Consider the following 20,189-nt stretch of genomic DNA (forward strand, 5'->3'; position numbering starts at 1 on the left):
GTTCTATGTGAGTCTTCCGTCTGTTTGTAAGTGAACCTGTTCTGTTTAGATCCCGTAGTGTTGTAAAGAGAGCGGGCATGCTGTGTTGATTTCCATTAACCGTTAGTTTGTGAGTGAGCTTGGTCTGTTAAGTCTTCCGTCTGTTTGTAAGTGAACCTGTTCCGTTAAAATCTCTGTAGTTTGGAGACTGTGAGTGTGATGTGTTGATTTCCGTAAAGTATTCTCCCTATTTGTGAAAAAAACAACTTAAATACGGATTCGAGTAAATGGCTGACTTCTAAACACTTTCGTTTCAAAATGTCATAATTATATTTGAAATAGATATGTCTTCTAAACAGTTTTTCCTTTTTATGTCTTGTTGTTAATCTGTATAAAAAGTAATAGTTGTTGGAAAGTAAGTAACTTATTGCTAGAACAAGATTTGTTTTCTACTTGTAAACATTCTTGCAGTGGGTTCTGTCTCATCTTGAATTTCCTGCTTCTGTCTGTAAACTTTAGAAGGTAAAAAATCTATGCCTTCCTTTATATATCCTTTCCTTGGAGATATTAGATACACAAATATGTAAGTCACTACATCAAACTGTGAATGTTTCTGTGAGTCCCAGAGGTTGTCTGTTAGACTGAGAAATGAGATATAGAGGTCGCGTCACTTTGTTGTTGTCCGCAGTTTGGGGACATTGGTGTGTTATCAGTGTAATGATCAAATCGAGCTATTCTTTATGAATTATGTTGACCAGTCACCTTCCATATAGTCTATTACTTCAAAAGTACTGGCAGGTAGCGTAAATAGTCTTCGTGTAATTTTCAGGTTAATCTGAAAATGACCCAGAAAGGTCGAAACGTTATTCTGTCCTTATCAATAAAATTGTTAATATCCATACCAGCCGTTCTGAGATACATTTTTATTTAAAGTGGGTTTCTCGTTATCAAGGACAGTCCAAAAACGGACACTTTACCTCTTAGATTTTTATATGTCAAGTTTTTGTGTAATTATATTTGACAATTACACGGGAAAAGAATGGCTCAAATACGTAGTCGTCTTTGGTAGTAATAATTTTGTTTGTTTTTGGATTTTGCACAAAGCTACCTGAGGGCTATCTGCGCTAGCCGTCTCTAATTTAGCAGTGTAAGATTAGAGGGAAGGTCATCACCACCCACCGCCAACTCTTGGGCTACTCTTTTACCAACAAATAGTGGGATTGACCCTCACATTATAACGCCCTCACGGCTGAAAGGGCGAGCATGTTTGGTGTGACGGGGATTCAAAGCCGCGACCCTCAGATTACGAGTCGACGCCTTAACCCACCTGGCCATGCCGGGCCAGTAATAATTAAACATTAATTAACCAAAGCTATCTCACCTATCGCAACTGATACTACGAAATAATGTATTTCACTCCTTTATTTTCCTCAGGCGCCTAGAAAAGCCACCCAGTGGTACAGCGGCATATCTGCAGACTTAAAACACTAAACACTGAGTTTCGATACCCGTGGTGGACAGAGCACAGATCGCCCTTTGTGTAACTTCATGCTTACCTTCAAATAAACAAAGCAAAGTTATAAACGTGTTTTTTTGTGTGTGTTTATTGTTGTTTATAAGGTGTACACTAACATAGTCTAATTCAATGCTGTCTATCATATACATGCCTTTTATACGGCACAGATTAAGTTTCTATTCGTACGCTAAACTGGCAACGTATCGCCTACATGTAATAACGGAATTTGTGATCCCTGAAACAAATCTGTTTATCATTCCTAAAATAAGGGTAACCGTAATTACTTTTCGGCACTGTTTATCTATTAATCTTCCACTGCTCATTGGCTTTGCGATATCGACGAATCACGCTGGGCATCCACCTTTAGAAACAGTCATAACACAACCCACACGAGGCTAACAGGCGTAAAACTTCTGCCCAGGAACTCTCAAAGTCGTTCTCCACAGCCAACTTAAGCGAATTGATAGCTTTTGGCTGCTTCGGAGGAGCAAATGCCTTGGCCTATTGGGTAGGTTAGGTGAAAAATGATCGTTTGTGTATATAATATCATCTCGTCGAGTGGTATGCCACGTACGACCGCATGTATTTTCATAAACGCATGTAAGCTTTTCAATCATCTTTCTTAAGCGTGGAGTATCAGAATATTTCCTTTTTTTTTGTGATAAGCTCAACAAAATGTGGTTTTGACGGAAATCTTAATATGTGTAGCGAATCTGTACGGAATGCGAAACTGATTCACACCAGATTCTACATCTGAAATTTTTGTCTGAAATATTCTCTAATAATAATAATAAGAAGTTTCAACAAAAAAGTATTTGTTTAAACGTATGAGTTCGTGTTTAAAGAAGAAATTACTAGGCTGGGCATGGCCCAGTGGTTATCATGCGGATCCGAGGTTCATGTACCTTTGCCGGAACAAAGAAGGGAGAATTTCGTGGAGTGCTGGACACATCTCATAATTCCGTTAAAGTTGCCCAAAAGAGTGTCTTCCCTTTAGTTTGTCTGTAAGAATTAAGGGAAGACTATGAACAGATATTCGTTGTTAGCTTTGCTCGAATATTCAAAGAAAACCAAACTTACGCAGTAACTGATTTTACCATCACGTGGTAGTTAATTTAATCTTAGGTTATAATTAGCTGTTGTCATTCTGTGTGAATTAATTGTAGTTACTCTGTATTAATTAATTATAATCATTCTATACTGATTAGATGTAGTTATTATGTTTAATTAATTACAGTCGTTTTGTATTAAGTAACTGTTGTCATTCTGTATCAGTTAATTGTAGATTTCCGTATTAATTAGTTGTGGTTATATCTTAATAAATAATTGCAGTATGTCGTGGTAATTCCTTTTAGTAATCCCATAGTAATTGCTTAAAACCGAAGGGGAGAGTCCCGAATATATTTTTTGTGAGTTTTTTTTATCCTTATATTGTCTGCAACATTGCTTATTTAAACTAATACGTAGTTGCTTTGTTTTATCTCGGGCGGAGCTACACAAGGGCTGGTGCATGTGATTTCATGATGCTAGGTTCTATTCTACTCACTGGAAATGTTCGTATGCACCTGTGCGGTTTCAGAACTACGATACCTTTTCAGTACTTCCTTCACTTATTAAAAAACGCCTACATTTTTAAAGCTGTTATGTTACGGAATGACCAAATACTGTTCCGTATAAAATTATGCATTAAAACTAGATACATTTTTTTCATAATAACTTATGATTATATCGTAGAACAAGTCATTATCCTGCGTGAATAAAAAAAACTTATTATGCAAACTACCATCAAACATTTGTGAAGCCTAAAAATAAAACATAAATATAAATAAACGTTTGCTCTTTTCATTGTGTCCGTGGAAGTTATGGGCTTATACGTGTTGTAAATGCTTTTGCTATTATCAAAGGGCAGGCGAAGGCCTTACGGTGGTGAGTGCTATCGGCTGGTTTCCAATACCTTCTGGTCAAATAGTTTAAACTTAACGACACCACTGTCTGTCGTTGGCCTTTAGTTACGGGGCTGTTTACACTAAATTACAATAGGTGTTGGCTGTCACTAGGTTAGTGTTCATTGGGTCAACGGTACGTTTACAGATTTCCATCACTATTATCTGGAGCTCATTCCCTGCGGTGGGCAGAGTGTAAATTATACATTGTGTAGCTTTACGTCAAGAAAACAACAACATTATAAACAAACTGTTGTTATCACTGTAAGTAACCCCACCGTAAGTTGTATTCACATATATAAATATTCGCACGAGAGAAAACTCATAACACTATTCATTTTCACACGTCTTTTTTACAAGTGTCTTACTAAAGAGCAACCCTTCTCTTACTTTCACTCATGTCTTACGAAAGAGTAACATTTTACTCATTTTCACTCAAGTTTTACGAAATAATAACATACCACTTTTATGTCACCCGCTGGTACAGCGATAAATCTACGGATTTACAACACTAAAATCAGGGGTTTGATTCCCCTCGTTAGACACACAGTCCCATATGGTTTTAATATAAGAAAAACACGTTTATTTCTTACTCCTGTCTTACGCAGGATTGTTTGTTTTTGAATTTCGCGCAAAGCTAGACGAGGGTTATCTGCGCTAGCCGTCTCTAATATAGCAGTGTGAGATTAGAGGGCAGGCAGCTAGTCATCACCACCCACCGCCAACCTTTGGACTACTTGTTTACTAACAAATAGTGGGATTGACTATAACATAATAACACCCCCACGGCTGAAAGAGCGAGAATGTTTGGTGCGACAAGTTTACGAAAGAATAACACTCCACTCATTTTCACTTATGTCTTACGAAAGAGTAACATTTCACTGATATTTTACGAAGGCATAACACATACCTAATTATGAAATGTGAAGCATATTTAGTGGCATAGCTTCAGGACTCTTTGATCTATAGCCTGAAACGATAACCACTAACGTTACACCCAACTTTTCGCTTCAAGGCCGAGGATAGAATTTGAAATACATGATAAATATAGTTCCTTCTATGAAAACGTACTAGGGATATATTTTTTTAAATCTCAGAACGGCTGGTGTGGATATTAACACTTTTTTTGATAAGGAGAGAACAACGCTTTGACCCTCCTAGGTCATTTTCAGGTTAAGAGGGTCGAAAAAGATGTTAATACTCATACCAGCTGTTCTGAGATACATTTTTATTTTAAGTGGGTTTATCGTCATCAAGAAGGATATTTTTCTCTGTAATATTGGGAATCTGAACAATAACTTTATATTTATCATCCCGTTACAGTGTTATATACCTGTGAGATTGTAAACATGAGCTGGAAGATTCCTTTTCGTCTGTCATTTGGTGAAGAATCAAGGAGAAACTAAAATGAATTAATGTGTTCGATTGGAAAAAGTGTTGTATGTTTTAAGTAACTGTTCACTGGGAAATTTTACTATTCTTACTCGCATTAACATGGTTTCAGATCTGTAATAACACCGTACAGTGTTTATTTGTTTTGTGATGTCAAATCAGTAATAACATCATATAGTGTTTGCTTGTTTTGTTGCGTAAGATCTTTAGTAACACCATGTGGTGTTTGTTTACAGTGTATTGCCAGGTCTTTACATAACACCGTATGGTGTTTGTGTTATTAGAGTTTTCAAATAAAGTTATAACAAAGGGATTTTGTACTTGAAGACAGGACGGTTACCTAATTGACAACACACACTACCTTCAAGTCTTGGACTGAAGAGTGAAACTAACTCTCACTTATAGCGAAATTACGGCCCCAGAGCGCAGATTTTGTGATAACGGGACGTAAACCACAAAATTACAATCTAAGTTCGCTAACCACTAAATCACGCCTATCCTCCGAATAGACCATAAAGTCGTTTTAAATGAAGTCGCCATTTTTAACAAAAATGTCCTCAAAATCTATTCTGAAACTTAATTAAGTAAATTCATTAAAGTACAGAGAATAAACTGAAGATTTGAAGTTTTCGATTTATTGATTTAAATTGCATAAATGAAACAAAAGTATTAGGAATAAACGTTTCTTCTTTTTTTTTTCCTTTGCAATTTCTTATTTTGTTAGGTAATGGAGATTTTTACCGTCATAATTGCTATCCCAGAGTCTTCCCCTGTTTTATTCATTATCAGTTTTGAAACATTAAGAAACAATGAAAGTTTTTACTCTTTTTTTTTTTTAAACTATGGTCCGGCATGGCCAGGTAGTTAGAGCGCTTGACTCATATTCTGGGGGTCGGGGGTTCGAGTCCCCGTCACACCAATTATGCTCGCTCTTGCAGCCGTGGGAGCATTATAATGTGATGGTCAATCTCACTATTCATTAGTAAAAGAGTAGCCTAAGAATTGGCGGTGGTTGGTGATGATTAGCTGCATTCCCTCTAGTCTTACACTACTAAATTAGGAACGGCTAGCGCAGATAATCCTCGTGTAGCTTTGCGCGAAATTCTAAACAAACAAACAATTTTTTCACTGAAATAATTATTTCTTCTCGTAGTTGAATATTTACATGTGTGTGTGTCACGATGTATACTTCATCATGGTAGCTCACATTGATGTTTCCTCTGGCCTTTTGTGGCGTCTAACACTTGTTTGGCTATACGTTATGGCGATATGAAAAGTGACAGCAAACACTGGGCGATGTCCACTTCTCTCTTTGTGGGTTCTATTTGGTGTTGCGACTGTCACCTGTGATTAATTGCTTTTGGTTCATTTAGCCACTCGCCCTATCGCCCGTGTGTGATTGATACGGCTTGTCAGGGAAGGTTATTAACATCTGAATGTAGCTTATGACGCGCCGCTGGGGCCGGGAACTTGAAATCACGTTAGTAACCAAGGCGACTGCTAACTTCTATTAGCATTACTGCCAGTGACGTTTTCAATTATCAGTGGTAGTGTTTAAAACGATTATTGTGTTTCTAGGAACGTTCCAAGTGTTGTGATTACAATCTTGCTTGTGACTTGCCCTACGCTGTAACCTTTGCTATTTTTCCAAGCATGTCCTTAATGAACGATTGTATAATAACTATGTCCAGGCATGTCCTTAATTAACGTTTTTATTACAAATATTTCCAGGCATGACCTTAATGAGCGTTTGTACAACGAAGAATCCCAGATGAGCCGTCAATGAATGTTTTTATATCAAGTATACCCACTCGTTTATATAATAAAGATGAGGAATCTCTTAATGAAAATTTGTATAACACAGATGTCCAGGCATGCCTTTAATGAACGTTTGTATAACACAGATGTCCAGGCATGCCTTTAATGAACGTTTGTATAACACAGATGTCTAGGCATGCCTTTAATGAACGTTTATATAACACAGATGTCCAGACATGTCGTTAGAGAACGTTTGTATACAAGATGTTTAGGGATGTCCTTAGTGATGGATGTAAAGTCTATATTATCCTAAACCTATCACAATACGTGGGGCTGAGCTGAGTATTAATCGAAAGGATTGTAGCTCATATATCCTTGCTGCAAATATTTTCTCTAGTGTACCAGTTTAAAATTAAGGACAGCTAACGCAGATAGCCCTTTTTCCTTTTTTTTTTTTTGGAATATTTAAGACAAACTTTTCAGTAATTTTTGCAGTTTGGATATTCTTACTTACTATTTCCTGATACTTAAGACTAAATATGTACACTTTGTTGTTTGGGTTCAAGTATCTATCTAAGCTTGAACTGTTCAAGTGTTTGTTATATATTTTCATATGTTCTAAAACTATTTCTGTGTATCAAACTTACGGAGCTAAGTTTTCAATTCGAATAGCACAGCCATAAGAAACTGAAAGAAACGTAGGCCGCTCCTATTGGTTCAGCGGCCCCCCTTGAGCTGTCTCGTGCTAAGCGAATTAGGAGTGTCATGGCGAAATAGTATGATTTTAGACGTGCCACGTGCTTTACCATTTATTCTTCCTAACTTCGTGAACTAAAGGTCAAGGACAGTGCCATTCCTTCGTTATGGCTTCGTGAGTGACATCCTAAGATGAGTTAAGTCAGGTTGTTCCCTGTTAACAAGTGATTTTTGTGGGAATGGCCAAACAGAGAAGTTATATTTGTTGAGTGCTGTGGATGTGTACTCTCCAGAGTTTACTGATAATTAGGCTTCGTTAATTAGTGCAGCTATGACTTGAAGATCAGATAGAAACCCAGGTGTATTTTAACTTACAGTGTCTCATATTAGTGTTCTGCAGGAAACCTTAAAACATCGTTGTCATAAATTTATTAATCTATCAACAGTTCTTATAGCGAACTGAGTGTAAGCTGGTGGTTAATTCACCTTACACGAAATAAACCTTAATGGGTTTTTTTTTTTTCACTGTATGGAGCTGTCTGCGTGTGACATAAAGAGCGCGTGCCTCTCGTTCCGAAAACTTTGGTAGGGTTCAATAAAATTTAGAAATTTTGACAAATCCAGCCTGATTCAAGATTGTCATTCACCTTCGGTTATACTTATATTGTTTATAGTTTCCACAATAATTGTTTATACCCAAAGCTTAATGTTTCAACGCAATATAATTACTTTTATGAGATATTGGTTGATATATATTCAAGGCAATGTATTTAACAAACAAAACAATATGTTTCAGGTACATGTGTATGTTTGTTTCTTACAGCAAAGCCACATGAGGTTATCTGCCGCGCCCACCGAAGGGAATCGAACCCCTGATTTTAGCGTTATAAATCCATAAACTTACCGCTGTACCAGCGGAGGACCTAAGGTACATCAGTCTATGTTAGTTTGTGAGTGTTATGACTTGACAACCACAGTTGAAGTTATGTAAAAATATTTGTTGGCAAAATGGTATGAACCTAGTTCCTCATCCGCATTACTGAGGGCAGCAAATTGTCGTTAAAAGAGGGAGGAGGGATTCTCTTTTTTGGAAAAACCATAAGAGAGAGTTCGTGAGAAAAGTGTGATATAATCTTATGGCTAGAATTCATTGTTTATTTTGAAATTAAGCGCAAAGCTACACAATGGGTTACATGTGCTCTGCCCACCACGTGTATCGAAACCCGGTCTCTATCGGTATGAGACCGCAGACATATTATTGTGTCACTGAAGGAGGGAAGAATTCATAAGGCACACAAAAATGACCAGTAATTTAACTGTTCAGTCAGAAGCATTTATCTTAAGTTTATCATAGGTGAACCTAAAATGTGTATTAGGAACTTTTACTCTTCGAAGTTGATTTATTTCTGTTTGTTTTTTTTTCACTAAGACCGACCCTTCGAAGGTTAATAAAACAATTATTAAAATATTCGTCATTTTTTGAACAACAAAGACAGATCTTGTAGTCGTTATCATTAAAATAATCGATAATTATTGATAAAAAGGAAGTACTGGTGTTTGAGAATGAATATTTAAAATTCTAATCATGTTCACTGTAGACAAAACTGACAGACCATAGCGTTTCTTCACGAGATGTGACACGTAATTAAACTGCTGTATATTCCATCACCAGCTTCCAATGTTCCACGTATGCATCTACTCAACCTTTTTTTTTCCTTTTTTTTTTAGCTCCAGCTTCGCGCATGATTGAGCAGACAGGTGAAACACCAGTAAGATATAGGTTACCACAAGCAACAAACTCGTTCTTTCAAGATAGCCAGTGAAATCTGCCATATTCCTTATCACCCTTCAACCAAAGTTTAGGTGCTGTTTTTTTTTTTCTTGTGTTCAATTTAGGAAACCAAATGCAAAGTGGCTATAACATATGAAAAGAACTGACCATTAACTAATAATAAACAAAATCGTTCAGATGAATTGTTTTATTTTTTTTTCTTCTTCTAATTCCGAAAACAAACTTGTTTACCATTATTAGATACTTAACGTCACAGTAGACTTCAGTTTATAGACTAAGTTACATGCAACGACCACCTTGTTTACCATTATTAGAAAACCAACGTCACACTATACGCTAATTAACAAGTTAAGTTACATGCAACAACTACCTTGTTTACCATTATTAGATAACCAACGTCACAGTATACACCAATTAAGAGGCTAAGTTACATGCAACGACAACCTTGTTTACCATTATTAGATAACCAACGCCACACTATACGCCAATTAACAAGTTAAGTTACATGCAACTACCTTGTTTACCATTATTACATAACCAACGTCACAGTATACACCAATTAAGAGGCTAAGTCACACGCAACAACCATTTTGTTTACCATCATCAGATAACCAACGTCACAGTATATACCAATTAAGAGGCTAAGTTACACACAACAACCACCTTGTACCCTTATTAGATCAATTTATAGCCACTTCTGTAACATGACACAGTTCGATGGACTACGTCATAAAAAAGACTACATTTGTATCTTATTAATATCTATTACACAGTGTTTTATAGTCTGTGCCACTGGCAACTGCCAAAGAAGGCACTCCTGATAAACTGATTTTCAATAAAGTAAGCCATTGGCAATGATCACCTTGGTTACCTTTATTAAATCCTTAATGTCACAATAGTAACTGATTTATAGACCAATCTAGCAGCAACTGTCAAGTTAAAACCGGTGGGCGATGGACTGCTGATAACTGCTATACTTTGTGTAGGGTAGAGTAGGTTTGATTTCGCAGGTGAAATTCAAATGAGAAATGAATGAAAACCAAAACTATTTCTAAAAATACGTAAACTAAGTAAGCATTAGGCGTTATCCAAGTTTTATTTTTATTTATTGTGATAAATATTGTCCTGTGATACCGTCCTTTAAAAAGAGTAGCTATCGATTCTACTGAATTGTTTAGTTTTTCGACACACATGTATACTAAAAATTTAGGCCAGGCATGGCCAAGCGTGTTAAGACGTGCGACTCGTAATCTGAGGGTTGCGGGTTCGCATCCCGTCGCGCCAAACATGCTCGCCCTCCCAGCCGTGGGGGCGTTATAATGTGACGGTCAATCCCACTATTCGTTGGTAAAAGAGCAGCCCAAGAGTTGGTGGTGGGTGGTGATGACTAGCTGTCTTCCCTCTAGTCTTACACTGCTAAATTAGGGACGGCTAGCACAGATAGCCCTCGAGTAGCTTTGTGCGAAATTCCAAAACAAACAAACAAACAAACTGAAATTTTTTCCACTGTTATATGGGGGACAAGGGATAACCAGTTACACTGGTATCGCAATACACAAAAATGTGCACTTTAGATACGTTTACAACTTGCTGCCTTCCCTCTAGTCTTACACTGCTAAATTAGGGACGGCTAGCACAGATAGCCCTCGAGTAGCTTTGTGCGAAATTCCAAAACAAACAAACAAACAAACTGAAAAATTTTCCACTGTTATATAGGGGACAAGGGATAACCAGTTACGCTGATATCGCAATACACAAAAATGTGCACTTTAGATACGTTTGCAACTTGAGGTGCCACGAAGAAGCGAAGCTTGGGGTTTGGCACTTGGCACAGAAAGTCGCATTGACAGTGTGACTTAGAACAGCAAGCAGCCTCGTGGATACCCCGAGTAATGGTAATGAAACCTAAGTACTGTTGTGCTATGTATGCAATACAGAAAGACTTATGAAAATAGAAAGGCGAAAAGGTTAGGAAGTACTTGTCTAATTTTGGTCTCTGTAGTCAGGTTATACGAAAAAAAAATCGTCCTTAGCACCAAAAATTCACATTATAGTTTCTGTTTCCATTACTCGCATAATTCAACTTCGTTTAGCCTTTTTTATACAGTAATATCCCTACTTAAATACCCATCGTTTTCTGTTGCTTTCACTCTAGAAACAGGTTTCAAAAATAAACCAGATAGTCAGAAATCCCCTGATGTCAAATTAGGCACCAATTTATAGCCCAGGTTATTGGCAACTGTCAAAGAGGGGCACCGTTCAATAGACGTAAATTTTGGCAACAACCATTTTGCGTACCATTATTGAATAGTTAACAAGTTTGCTTTTTATTTTGTTTTTCTCTGTGAAATGTAATTTTGTGAATCACAACTAGAAACGGATTGAAGATAAAGTATCTCTTTCAATCTACATAGCTTTCTACGAGTTGAATCAGAAAATTAAAACTGCCACACGTTTTAAAATGTGTTACTTCATGTTATGAAAAAAAATATATAAATTAAATCGACGAGTGTAAGTGATTAATAACTTACGAGAAGAATGAACCAACTTGTCAAACGTATTCTATCTGCAACATCCACACCTGATGGACTTTTGCCCAGCATCAAGGCTCATCAGATAACATTCGCTTTGAATTAAAGTATTGTGTTGGTTGTAAGTTTGCTGTCTAATGGTACAGACTAAACAATGTTTTTAATGCATGTGTTTAATTTTTATCAATTCGATCCAAGTTAATCATTCCTAATATTCTATCTTATAAAATCTGAAATTTCGTATGGTTACCAATAGTCACCTTTTGGAATATTTTGGAACTTCGACGTGTTTTTCTTCATGCCCACGTGAAACGAATCTTTTCGGCACCGTTGCGTCTGCTTTTTGTTAGATTTGATCCTTTCTTATCAGAATTAGTCATCGTGGATCAATCTCTGACTAGGGAATTTATTTTAAAAAACCCGGAAGTGTTCCCTCTGCATTCATGTCCCTCCACCTGAATATGCGATGCACATTCATTACCCGTATCTAAGGGTAACTTGACAAGCGGTATCTTAGACTGTAACTAGAATTGTTGAGTTTACCAAAAACAAATCCCTCGTGTATTTATTGAAACATAATATTAACAAATCGTTAATTATTAGACATAATATTGACAAATATTTCACTTATTTATTAAAATATATTAATAACTCGTTTACTTATTTATTAAAACATAATATTAACAAATCGTTTACATATTTATTAAAACATAATATTAACAAATTGTTTACATATTTATTGAAACATAATATTAACAAATTGTTTACATATTTATTAAAACATAATATTAACAAATTGTTTACATATTTATTGAAACATAATATTAACAAATTGTTTACATATTTATTAAAACATAATATTAACAAATTGTTTACATATTTATTGAAACATAATATTAACAAATCGCTCGCATATTTTAAATGTATAACGGTAAACAATCCCTACCTTCGTTATTAACATAATTTTAACCATTCATATTGGTTCAATCTACAACCAAACTTGTTTATAAACATTATTATATATTAAGTGTACCTTGTGGTTTTTAACATAGGTACCGTATGCAGTAGACCATTAAGTTCATTAAGTTTACTGAACGGTTTCTTACGTGTATATTATACACGTTAGATCATATGGGTTAAGTTTATTGTATACCTTATATATACTCCGCACACGCTTGTTTTGTTTGTTTGTTTGCTTTACTTCAAAGCCACATTGAATTATCTGCTATGTCCATCGTGAGGTATCGAACCTCAGATTTTATTTGAAAGTCCGTAGACTTACTGCTCTTCCACCAGAGGACCCCGTACACACTAGACTATACAAGTGGTTAAGTATATTGTTTGGTTATTGAATATATGCCGTATGCACTAGGCCGTACTGGTTCTGTACACTAGAGTAACTATGTTTACTTTATGAATTACTCGGAATGACCAGGTGGTTATGACGCTCGACTTGTAATCTGAGAGTCGCGGATTTGAATCCCCGCCACACCAAATATGGTTGCCCTTTTAGCCATGAGGGCGTTATAATGTGAGGATCAATCTAACTATTCTTTGGTAAAAGAGTAGGCTAAGAGTTGGGAGTGTGTGGTAATGACTAGCTACCTTCCCTCTAGTCCATCACTGCCAAATTAGGAACAGCTAGTGTGGCTTCAGAAAACAAACAAATTTCATGAATTATCAGATATTTCGTATTCATTATATGGAAGTATTTTCACTGGCTATTCTTGTAGGATGTGTATTCGTATTAATGTCTGTTTGCTCATTTTGTTCATCAGTTGGTCTTGTGGAAAGTGAGGTGTGTTACAATTAGTTGGGTTTCAAGAATGGTCAAACTGTGCGAAATGCTTGTTGTTTCCCTGGTTCAAGCCCCAATCCTATTGACATTGTGTCAGTTCTTTTAGGTATCGTTTGCCACGAAGACTTTTCCAAACGCATACTCATATCAGCTGGTTATGCTCTATTATTTTTCTCTGTGTGAGGCCTTACTTAATCTAGATTACACCGTAACAGTTGTTGTTTATGATAATAAGTGATATATAAATATATTGTACGAAAGGCCTAGTTGGCATCGTATGTGGCAGATGTAATGTTGTTAATATATTGTAATATATTTCCTCTGATTCACTCATGGTTTTTTAGAACTACGTTACTCCTGTTATATTAATTCGTTTAGGAAAAAAAATCAGTCCTTTCTTCCAGTACATTGGAAATTGACTCGCACACACACACTGTGGTTTCCAATATATTGTCATTTTCCATATAAATTAAATTTATCAGATATTTGAACAGTATCACTTGCATACGGACATTGTGAGTTTCTATAACTAAGAACTATTTTATTACAAAAAAAAAAAAAAAGGAAACCTGAGATTGTCATCATTGTTTTTGTCCTATATCGTTCAAGTACGATTTCAGTGATGGATGTATCAAACTTTTCTAAAGTACAGCATCAGTTGTAACAATTTATTACTTTCGGATCCTCTCAGCTTTTTCAACGTATTGCTGTTTTAGAAGGAACTGAGGTGTTTTACACACGCGCATGACGGAGGTTTGGAATATTTCAACGTTATGCTCTCAAGTTTAATGGTCCTAACGATCCGTAAAAGCCATTGCTCATTTTTGTGGCTGTTCACCTCTTACTCACAACGGGAACTTTTCTTACCAACTGAATTCTTGCTTTCGGGTGTTTCATCATCTTATCAAGTAAAAAACTACAACAGCAACAACATACAATTGACATATTACCTTCTGCTATCCTTGTTATATCTTCTCTTGGTAATAAAACTGTGGTCTTTGTGTACAGTAAAAAACATGTTAAACAACAACAACAAAAAACAACATCCTAGTCAAATGGATAAAAGAAATATCCTAATTTGCCCTTCTTTTGTTCTCAAATACGTTACATTAACTTTCGTTGTTGTTTTTCATGGAAACTGCCAACTCGGAGACACTTTCGTAACTTCTTTCGAAGTATGCACATCATGTGCAGTGTATTGTTAAATAAAATTGACTTTGTAGTGTAAGGCAATACCTAAAACGGAAATATTTTAAAAACCGATGTCGCTTCATCGCTTTATATTCAATGAAGTTCTATAATGCCTCTTCAAAGTTTCTTGTGTCCTCTTTAACCCTAGAATTATCAGCAGGGTTTCATATGAACCTTATTAGATTTTTATTAAATATTTTGTAAATTATTTATAAACCAAATTGTTTATGGGCTCATGACTTTGAAAATTACTCGATACCTAAACCATTCGAGATTAAATGCTTTCTTCGACTCAGTTCAGAGAGCCCATTGTATGTATAGCTTTGTTCTAAAACAAACGAACAAATAAGATTATTGATTTGTGTCGGCAAAGAAAGAAGAAAATAAAATAAATATTATTGATAACCCTACTTACCGCTGTAGAGTCTTCTATGTATTTTACATAAAGTACCATAAATCTTATAGTTAACCCTACTAATTATTGTGAAGTCCCATATATATATATATATATATAAGAACTATAAATATTGTTGTTAAACTTACTAACTGCGCTTGGGGTCAACTATGTATCCCACATAGAAAAGGACAGATTTTCCTCAACTTAGTATCAGTTATTTATATATAGAATGTTGCAATAGGCAAAAGCAAAGAGGTATTCATAGCAAATGATATGTAACTAAATGGGTTATTTTAGGGTTAAAGGGAAATTGCATCACAGAAACCAAACTAGGTACGTGTTTGAAATCAAACTCATAAACACAGATTGTTAATAGTTTTACAGTTACTACTATATCCTTATTGATAAGCTCTCTGTTCGGGTTATTACCTAGTGGAAGAACTTACGGAATAGCTTGGAAGAAAGTTTAATAGATAATTTGGAAGTTATATATATATATATATATACACACACACACATACAACGTTATAGTGATAGATATATAGATTTCGCAGTATATAGGCATATAGGTTTAGAAGCATGACTTGTAATATTGTTGGTTTAGAAGATGCACTTTTCAGGTTGTAAATTATCAGTTAAATAATAGTGTTTATATTAATGTTTACTAGCGAACGTATTCATGTTTAAAAAGTAATGCTCTGAATGGAGGGCGTGGGCCGCCTCTTCCATTATTTTGAGCCGTAGGAAATAAAACGTTCGTCTGATTCAAATCCACCCGCGCTACGCGCGGTATTACACATTACGTTTGTTTGGCGTTGGCTTCTATCTCCTTGCTCTATTGAGCCCTCATCGCAACAGCAAGGTGCTAAAATTAAAATAATTCCGAACTAGTAGTACCATTAATTCCACTGCTTATCAATTTAAAGTTAACTTGTTGAGTTCCCGTACGAAATTGCATCAAAAATTGGTTCAGCCAGTTCCTCACAACAATTTGTAACACTAGAAAGATAAATTGATAGGTAAAGAGAGAGAGAGAGATTAAAAATATTTTGTAATTTACAAGAAAGAACCAAATAACATAATATAGACCGAAATAGATTTAGAGTGTGATCTTTAATTTTCGATTTATGACTCGCACAGACATATACACAGAGCTTATTGAATACGTGCGTTTTCAACATGTAAATAACCAACGCAGGGTTTCGGCAATTGCTTTAGCTACCTTCTATAGCGTTGACCGCAGGGAATGGACGAGGAACCAAACCCCATTACTACACAAGGTATGCTTCATTGACTCGAACTAAATGAAAAATGTTTTTCCTTAACAGCGACAAGGCGTGTTAGAAGGGCATCTGGTGCTTATTGTTGGTAATTCCCAGGCAGCCCTTGGGCTTGAAGAAACAAATGTATGTACATATTTATGTCCTTGTCAGCTGTCGATTATAAGGCTTATTATATATTGGTGTTGGTATCTTCTCTCTCTGTGTGGTACTTGTTAGAAACTGAGGGCTATGTGTTTAGTATTGTGGGCTCTCAATATGATGGTACTTTTCACGTATCTTGAAATATCGTTTTAAAATCGAAACGATTTTGTCACATTTGAAATTACATCATTCTAATTTAATAAACGCACAGATAAATAAATATATTACTTGTCAAAAATTAAAATCCATGCCTCTGATAATACTTTCTAATTTTAATCGTCGTAAAATATTCTCAAATTAACAGAAAACCGCTCGCGATTTTTTTCAGCCGAGCTTTAGGTTTTCAGTCTATCAGTGAGTAATTTTCCATAACTGCTGGGTTTTTTAAATGTCAAATTTAAACGTATATATAAAAATTATTCTTTGATAAATGTCATGAAACGAGAGTCGTCAGGGTCATTTTTATTGAACATTTACTTACATTTATTTTAGCTAAAAGTAAAACTTTTCCTTAAGTTCACTTTCTTATTAAAAGAAGCTTCGTAATGTTGTTTGACTATTCAAAAGTTTGTTCGTCTGGAAATTAATTGCGTTAATTTAGTATTTTCGAATACCTTTAATTTGCAGATATTCATCAAACCATACGAATCTCACGTGTAATTAAGGAAACGGAGGTAACACGCAATTAAAACTGAAATATAGTTTACTTTTTACGCCAATCACTTCCATCCTTAACTTATTTTCTTATAAAAGCTGCACAGATAAATCGAGAAAGTCTGCCTGCCGTAGATTGGAGACAAGAGTCTTAAAAAAAAACACCTGCTTGTTGGACTTTCATTTCTCGGCTCAGCACCATAAATAATTATCTCAAAAAGAATTTCCTTGTTTGTTTGTTTGTTTCGCATTTGAAAATAAATTGATGACTGTAGTAATTAGTCACTTGCAATATTCAGGTAATTAAAGTCGGGACGGCGGGAAAGCTGCTATGACTGTTAGAGAAGTCAGATAGTTCCTAACATTAATTACACTTATACTCCGTTTGACGATTACATTTGGAAACAATTCACGTGTAAATCTCCGCGAATTAAAATTAAAGATGAAAAGTATCCAGTTCTGGCTAAAGAAATTTGAACACATTTGTAAGTAAGTATGGTTGAGAAATACATTCAACATAAGTAAAAATTAGAAAGTCATTTAATACTTGCCTTAGTTACTTTAATTCATTTCAGGGACACTCCGTACCAAATTCAACCATCTAGTCAGAAAGGAATCCACTTGGTAATGATACATCCATTGTGTGTATTTTATTCGTAATGAATATTTGTATGTAACTTTCCTCAACAAAATAAAAGGTGTCTATCATTCCTTTGTTCGCAACCTGTTCAGAAGAAGTTCTGTTTGGCCCAACAATGAGATTATGGATATTGTTAAATGTGTTTGTGGTCTCTCTTTTGTTTCCTGTTCGACTTTTAAACTTAGCGGATTGTAGATGAGACTTCTTTATCATTCGGTCAGCCCACCTACCATGAAAAAGGAATTTTTTACCAATTCATTAAACATACATCACTGTTTAAAAGTAGCTCCCTCTGTGGCCGTCTGTACAATCGAATGGATCGATTTTTCATTTCCTAGACTGGTCATTACTGGCACTTTCCACACCTTCTTCACTGCCTCTGTACGTGAGGTCTACACTGACGGGACCTCATTATACACTTTGAGATGTTTCTTTAGTCGCTGTCTTACATCCTTTTATAAGATTATAAGAAATCTTGTTGTAGCGGAGGAAGGGGGGAGCAAGGCGCATGGAAAACGGTTCATTAACCTTAGACCTAGGGGAGTGGACCTTATTAATCAAATAATTTACTTTTGTTCACAACTCTCCCAATCCCCCTTTCTTATCACGTGGAACCTTCCTTAAACATTTCTATACAGTGATTCTGATGTAAACTTTGTAGACTCACTCCCCTTAAAGATCTGGTATCTGATCTGACAGGTAAACTTTGTATATCCCCTTTAAAAATCTGCTTTCTGATCTGACATGTAAATTTTGTATACTCCTCTTAAAAATCTGGTTTCTGGTATGAGAGGTGAGCTGTGTAAACTCCCCTTAAAGATTTGATTGTAACAATATTTTCAGCTCGGCATGACCAGGTGGGTTAAGGCGTTCGACTCCTAATTTGAGGGTCGCGGGTTCGAATCCCGCTCGCACCCACCATTTGTTTGTTTGTTTTTTTGAATTTCGCACAAAGCTACTCGAGGGCTATCTGTGCTAGCCGTCCCTAATTTAGTGCTGTAAAACTGGAGGGAAGGCAGCTAGTCATCACCACCCACCGCCAACTCTTGGGCTAATCTTTTACCAATGAATAGTGGGATTGACCGTCACATTATAACGCCCCACGGATAAAAGGGCAAGCATGTTTGGCGCGACAGGGATTTGAACCCATGACCCTCGGATAACGAGTCGAACGCCTTAACACGCTTGGCCATGCCGGGCCTACACACCAAACATGCTCGCCGTTTCAGCCGTGGGGGGGGGGTTATAATGTGTCGGTCAATCTCACTATTCGATGATAAAAGAGTAGCCCAAGAGTTGGTGGTGGGTGGTGATGACTAGCTGCCTTCCCTCTAGTCTTACACTACTAAATTAGGGACGGCTAGCGCAGATAGCCCTCGAGTAGCTTTGCGTGAAATTCAAACAAACAGTATTTTTTTAAAGTCATCTAACAGTTATTGATGAAAGGCAGCGAAGAAATAAACATATGATGTGGTATTATTTTTTGAACCTGTTTTAAACATATAAACCAGTTAGAAGTTTCTGGTGGCGAAATTTTAAGCACCTGGAGCCTATATTTCATCTTTTTTCTTTAACTTAACTATTAAGGGATCAGTGGTGCTAGCATTATAATCAACCACTGCCAAGATGACAGTTGACAATAAAACTAGTTTGTTGCCTTATGAGTAATTATTATTAATCATATTTATTGAACATATTAGTTATAATTAATCACTATAATGTTAGAGTGAGAAACAAACATAAGATCCATAATTTTTATTGTCTTAACAAACAATACCAAACTAAAGAAGGAAAAGCATAGTGCGTCTGAAATGTCAGTTTTATTATTAGAATTATATTTTTATTTGCTATTAATTACTATTAATTACTAAGCTCTTGTAACGTCTGTCTCATCAAGCAAATCGTAATTTAAACGATTATTTAAATAGAAATGGTAATAATTAATGCTTAATTAGATTTGTAGAATAAGCATATAGATAGTTCGTATTTGTGTTTTCTAGTGGTTGAGCGCGAAACTCATAACACTAAGCTAGCATTAGCGGCAAGTACACCATCGCGCAGCTAAATAAATAACATTCTTTTTTTAGAAACTGAATTATAAATTTAAGTCAGTGGCACTGACGAATTTGGCCCGGCATGGGTTAAGACACTCGATTCATAATCCGAGGGTCATGGGTTCGAATCCCCGTCACAATAAACATGCTCGCCTTCTCAGCCATGGGGGCGTTATAATATGACGGCCAAACCCATTATTCTTTGGTAAAAGAGTAGCCCAATAGTTGGCGGTGGGTGGTGATGACGAGCGGCGTTCTCTCTAGTCTTACACTGCTAAATTAGGGACAGCTAGCGCAGATAAACCTGATGTAGCTTTCCGCGAAATTCAAATACAAAATGACGAACTTGGATGAAAACATCTTCCCGTGAGTTTCAATAAAGATGAACTGGTTAGTTAGTTCATGAATAGATTGCTACACAGAA

At 35.9% G+C, this 20,189-nt stretch overlaps 1 protein-coding gene across 17 annotated transcripts in view; it reads left to right on the top strand.

Annotated features, from left to right (window-relative positions):
• Nucleotides 1–20,189, top strand: part of LOC143247406 (uncharacterized) — a 298,078-nt gene that overhangs the window by 207,447 nt on the left and 70,442 nt on the right. For 5 of the 17 annotated variants that reach the window (XM_076495458.1, XM_076495455.1, XM_076495454.1 and 2 more), the window contains one exon: nucleotides 9,013–9,147. The exons of 11 other annotated variants lie outside the window; for them this stretch is intronic. The gene's annotated coding sequence lies outside the window, so the exon portion shown is untranslated. Of the gene's footprint in view, nucleotides 1–8,107; nucleotides 8,213–9,012; nucleotides 9,148–20,189 lie in introns of those variants that run through there. One more of the 17 variants, XM_076495457.1, reaches the window with a different exon arrangement.

Source organism: Tachypleus tridentatus, chromosome 3 (genome assembly GCF_004210375.1).
Source record: "Tachypleus tridentatus isolate NWPU-2018 chromosome 3, ASM421037v1, whole genome shotgun sequence".
Lineage (NCBI taxonomy): Eukaryota > Metazoa > Arthropoda > Merostomata > Xiphosura > Limulidae > Tachypleus > Tachypleus tridentatus.